At 41.9% G+C, this 6,191-nt stretch overlaps 1 non-coding gene across 1 annotated transcript; it reads right to left on the bottom strand.

The window, feature by feature from the left end:
- Nucleotides 1-346: 346 nt before the first annotated feature.
- LOC148581083 (small nucleolar RNA R71) lies at nucleotides 347-450 on the bottom strand. The gene has a single exon (XR_015896496.1). It is a non-coding gene; the product is annotated as a small nucleolar RNA R71 (small nucleolar RNA).
- Between the last annotated feature and the right edge of the window lie 5,741 nt (nucleotides 451-6,191).

The following is a 6,191-nucleotide window of genomic DNA, read 5'->3' as shown; positions in this document are numbered from 1 at the left end:
TGCACCTAATTCCAATTTACATGGAAGAAGCATCTCCATTCCTGCCATTGGAGCAAACAATTTTGAGCTGAAACCTCAATTAGTTTCTCTGATGCAGCAGAACTGCAAGTTTCATGGACTTCCATCTGAAGATCCTTTTCAGTTCTTGACTGAATTCTTGCAGATATGTGATACTGTTAAGACTAATGGAGTAGATCCTGAAGTCTACAGGCTCATGCTTTTCCCTTTTACTGTAAGAGACAGAGCTAGATTATGGTTGGATTCTCAACCCAAAGACAGCCTGAACTCTTGGGATAAGCTGGTCATGGCTTTCTTAGCCAAGTACTTTCCTCCTCAAAAGCTGAGCAAGCTTAGAGCTGATGTTCAAACCTTCAGACAGAAAGAAGGTGAATCCCTCTATGAAGCTTGGGAAAGATACAAACAGTTGATCAAAAAGTGTCCTTCTGACATGCTCTCAGAATGGACCATCCTGGATATATTCTATGATGGTTTATCTGAGCTATCAAAGATGTCACTGGACACCTCTGCAGGTGGATCCATTCACCTAAAGAAAACGCCTGCAGAAGCTCAAGAACTCATTGACATGGTTGCTAATAACCAGTTCATGTACACTTCTGAAAGGAATCCTATAAGCAATGGGACGCCTATGAAGAAGGGAGTTCTTGAAGTTGATACTCTGAATGCCATACTGGCTCAGAACAAAATATTGACTCAGCAAGTCAATATGATTTCTCAGAATCTGCATGGAATGCAAGCTGCATCCAACAGTACTCAAGAGGCATCTTCTGAAGAAGAAGCCTATGATCCTGAGAACCCTGCAATAGCAGAGGTGAACTACTTAGGTGAACCTTATGGAAACACCTATAACTCAACATGGAGAAATCATCCAAATTTCTCATGGAAGGATCAAAAGCCCCAACAAGGCTTTAATAATGGTGGAAGAAACAGGTTTAGCAATAGCAAGCCTTTTCCATCATCAACTCAGCAACAGACAGAGAACTCTGAACAAAATGCTTCTAATTTAGCAAATCTAGTCTCTGATCTATCTAAGGCCACTGTAAGTTTCATGAATGAAACAAGATCTTCCATTAGAAATCTGGAAGCACAAGTGGGCTAGCTGAGTAAAAGGATCACTGAAATCCCTCCTAGTACTCTCCCAAGCAATACAGAAGAGAATCCAAAAGGAGAGTGCAAGGCCATTGACATAAGCGCCATGGCCGAACCTGTGAGGAGAGAAGAGGACGTGAATCCCAAGGAGGAATACCTCCAGGGACGTCCAGTGATCAATAAGGAGCTTCCCTCTGGGGAACCAAAGGACTCTGAGGCTCATCTAGAGACCATAGAGATTCCATTGAACCTCCTTATACCTTTCATGAGCTCTGACGAGTATTCCTCTTCTGAAGAGAATGAGGATGTCACTGAAGAGCAAACTGCCAAGCTTTTTGGTGCAATCATGAAGCTGAATGCCAAATTGTTTGGCATTGATGCTTGGGAAGTTGAACCTCCCTTGTTCATCAATGAACTAAGTGATCTGGATCAACTGACATTGCCTCAGAAGAGACAGGATCCTGGAAAGTTCATAATACCCTGTACCATAGGCACCATGATCTTTAAGGCTCTATGTGACCTTGGTTCAGGAATAAACCTCATGCCCCTCTCTGTAATAGAGAAACTGGGAATCTATGGGGTACAAGCTGCTAAAATCTCATTAGAGATGGCAGACAGCTCAAGAAGACAGGCTTATGGACAAGTAGAAGATGTATTAGTAAAGGTTGAGGGCCTTTACATCCCTGCTGATTTCATAGTCCTGGATACTGGAAAGGAAGAGGATGAATCCATCATCCTAGGAAGACCTTTCCTGGCCACAGCAAGAGCTGTGATTGATGTTGACAGAGGTGAAATAGTCCTTCAATGGAATGAGAACTCCCTTGTATTCAAAACTCAAGGATCTCCCTCTGCAACCATGGAGAGGAAGCTTGAAAAGCTTCTCTCAAAGCAGAGTCAACCAAAGCCTCCACAGTCAAACTCTAAGTTTGGTGTTGGGAGGCCACAACCAAACTCTAAGTTTGGTGTTGGAGAGTCTCAACAAAGCTCTGCACATCTGTGAGGCTCCATGAGAGCCCAGTGTCAAGCTATTGACATTAAAGAAGCGCTTGTTGGGAGGCAACCCAATGTTTATCTAATTCTTATTTTTATTATTTTTCATGTTTTCTTAGGTTCATGATCATGTGGAGTCACAGAATAAATATAAAAATTGAAAACGGAATCAAAAACAGCAGAAGAAAAAATCACACCCTGGAAGAGCATCTGTCTGGCGTTCAAACGCCAGAACAGAGCATAGTTCTGGCGCTGAACGCCCAGAATGGGAGCATCCTGGCGCTGAACGCCCAGAACAAGCATGGTTCTGGCGTTCAACGCCAGAAATGGCAGCAAAGGGGCGTTGAACGCCCAAAATGGGCACCAACCTGGCGCTGAACGCCCAGAGTTGTGTGCAAGGGCATTTTACATGCCTAAATTGGTGCAGGGATGTAAATGCCTTGACACCTCAGGATCTGTGGACCCCATAGGATCATCTCAGGATCTGTGGACCCCACAGGATCCCCACCTACCTCATCATCTCTCTTTCCATTCATGATCATCCCTTCTGTTTTCCATTTACCACTCACATCCATACACCCACTACCTTCAAAATTCACCAACATCTCTCTCCCACCCAATCCCACCCATATGGCCGAATACACACTCCCATCCATCTCCTCCATATCTTCTTCTTATTCTTCTATTCTTTCTTCTTTTGCTCGAGGGCGAGCAACATTCTAAGTTTGGTGTGGTAAAAGCATAGCTTTTTTGTTTTTTCCATAACCATTGATGGCACCTAAGGCCAGAGAAACCTCTAGAAGGAGGAAAGGGAAGACAAAAGCTTCCATCAAGGGTCTATAGCTCAGTGGTAGAACATTTGACTGCAAATCAAGAGATCCCTGAGATACCTCAAGGGATACATTTTCTTCCACACAATTATTGGAAGCAACTAAGGGTGGAACATCAAGAGCACTCCATCATCCTTCATGAAATCAGAGAAGATCTAAAAGCACTGAAGGAGGAGCAACAAAGACAAGGAAGAGACATAGAGAGCTCAAGGACATCACTAAGGTGGATTCATTCCTTGTTCTTGCTTTCTCTGTTTTTCGTTTTCTATGTTATGTGCTTATCTATGTTTGTGTCTTCATTACATGATCATTAGTAGTTAGTAACTTTGTCTTAAAGATATGAATGTCCTATGAATCCATCACCTCTCTTAAAAGAAAAATGTTTTAATTCAAAAGAACAAGAAGTACATGAGTTTCGAATTTATCCTTGAACTTAGCTTAATTATATTGATGTGGTGACAATGCTTCTTGTTTTCTGAATGTATGCTTGAACAGTGCATATGTCTTTTGAAGTTGTTGTTTAAGAATGTTAAATATGTTGGCTCTTGAAAGAATGATGACTAGGAGACATGTTATTTGATAATCTGAAAAATCATAAAAATGATTCTTGAAGCAAGAAAAAGCAGCAAAGAACAAAGCTTGCAGAAAAAAAGAAGAAGAAAAAAAAAAGGGCGAAAAAAAAAATAGAAAAAAAAAATAATAAAGAAAAAGAAAAAGCAAGCAGAAAAAGCCAATAACCCTTAAAACCAAAAGGCAAGGGCAATTAAAAAAGGGATCCCAAGGCTTTGAGCATCAGTGGATAGGAGGGCCTAAAGGAATAAAATCCTGGTCTAAGCGGCTAAACCAAGCTGTCCCTATCCATGTACTTGTGGCGTGTAGGTGTCAAGTGAAAACTTGAGACTGAGCGGTTAAAGTCAAGGTCCAAAGCAAAAACAAAGAGTGTGCTTAAGAACCCTGGACACCTCTAATTGGGGACTTTAGCAAAGCTGAGTCACAATCTGAAAAGGTTCACCCAATTATGTGTCTGTGGCATTTATGTATCCGGTGGTAATACTGGAAAACAAAGTGCTTAGGGCCACGGCCAAGACTCATAAAGAAGCTGTGTTCAAGAATCATCATACTGAACTAGGAGAGTCAATGACACTATTCGAAATCTGAAGTTCCTATAGATGCCAATCATTCTGAACCTCAATGGAGAAAGTGAGATGCCAAAACTATTCAAGAGGCAAAAAGCTATAAGTCCCGCTCATTTGATTGAAGCTCTGTTTCATTGATAGTTTGGAATTTATAGTATATTCTCTTCTTTTTATCCTATTTGATTTTTAGTTGCTTGGGGACAAGCAACAATTTAAGTTTGGTGTTGTGATGAGCGGATAATTTATACGCTTTTTGGCATTGTTTTTAGTATGTTTTTAGTAGGATCTAGTTACTTTTAGGGATGTTTTCATTAGTTTTTATGTTAAATTCACATTTTTGGACTTTACTATGAGTTTGTGTGTTTTTCTGTGATTTCAGGTATTTTCTGACTGAAATTGAGGGACTTGAGCAGAAATCAGATTCAGAGGTTGAAAAAGGACTACTGATGCTGTTGGATTCTGACCTCCCTGTACTCAAAGTGGATTTTATGGAGCTACAGAACTCGAAATGGCGCGCTTCCAATTGCGTTGGAAATTAGACATCCAGGGCTTTCCAGCAATATATAATAGTCCATACTTTGGCCAAGAATTGACGACGTAAACTGGCGTTCAACGCCAGCCTTCTGCCCAAATCTGGCGTCCAGCGCCAGAAAAGGATCCAAAACCAGAGTTGAACGCCCAAACTGGCACAAATACTGGCATTCAGCTCCACAAATGGCCTTTGCACGTGCTACACTTAAGCTCAGCCCAAACACACACCAAGTGGGTCCCGGAAGTGGATTTATACATCAAATACTTACTCATGTAAACCCTAGTAGCTAGTTTATTATAAATAGGACCTCTTACTATTGTATTAGGCATCTTTGGATTACCTTATGATCCTTTGATCACATTTTGGGGGCTGGCCATCTCGGCCATGCCTGGACCTTCACTTATGTATTTTTAACGGTAGAGTTTCTACACTCCATAGATTAAGGTGTGGAGCTCTGCTGTTCCTCAAAGATTAATGCAAAGTACTACTGTTTTCTATTCAATTTTTCTTATTTCTCTTCTAAGATATCCATTCGCACTCAAGAACATGATGAAGGTGATGATTATGTGTGACGCTCATCACCATTCTCCCCTATGAACGCGTGCCTGACAAACACTTCTGTTCTACATGAATTAAGCTAGAATGAGTATCTCTTAGATCTCCTAACCAGAATCTTCGTGGCGTAAGCTAGAATGATGGCGGCATTCAAGAGAATCCGGAAGGTCTAAACCTTGTCTGTGGTATTCTGAGTAGGATTCAATGATTGAATGACTGTGACGAGCTTCAAACTCGCGAGTGCTGGGCGTTAGTGACAGACGCAAAAGGAGGGTGAATCCTATTCCAGCATGATCGGGAACCGACAGATGAATAGCCGTGCCGTGACAGGGTGCGTGAGCATATTATTCACTGAGAGGAGGGGATGTAGCCACTGACAACGGTGATGCCCTTGCATAAAGCCAGCCATGGAAAGGAGTAAGACTGATTGGATGAAGATAGCAGGAAAGCAGAGGTTCAGAGGAACGAAAAGCATCTCCATTCGCTTATCTGAAATTCCTACCAATGATTTACATAAGTATCTCTATCCCTATTTTATTATATAATATTCGAAAACACCATTATCACTTTATATCTGCCTGACTGAGATTTACAAGGTGACCATAGCTTGTTTCATACCAACAATCTCCATGGGATTCGACCCTTACTCACGTAAGGTATTACTTGGACGACCCAGTGCACTTGCTGGTTAGTTGTATCGAAGTTGTGACGATTATGAATTAAGATCAGAGCACCAAGCTTTGAAGCCATTACCAGGATTTGTTCGAGCCTGGAGATCACAATTTCGTGCACCAGGGACCGATGTCATTTCGTCGTAGGACGAGGTCGTCGGTTGCGAATTCTCGTCGGATGACGCCGTAGTTGTATCTTAAGCTGATTCTTTGCTTCAGGGCTAGCTCTTTGATATGAGCTATGCTTCTTTCTTCGTCAATGAGGTCTCGTTCTGCTTCCTCATCGTTACCCCCGACCATTTTTTTGGGGCTTGGGTCTCCGATCTCTACCGGGATGACCACCTCCACACCGTATGTTAATCGGAAAGGT

Source organism: Arachis ipaensis, chromosome B10, assembly GCF_059453495.1.
Source record: "Arachis ipaensis isolate K30076 ecotype BB chromosome B10, ASM5945349v1, whole genome shotgun sequence".
In the NCBI taxonomy this organism is placed as follows: Eukaryota; Viridiplantae; Streptophyta; class Magnoliopsida; order Fabales; family Fabaceae; genus Arachis; species Arachis ipaensis.
Note: the sequence above shows the minus strand (reverse complement) of the source record. Positions and strands in the feature narration are given on the sequence as shown.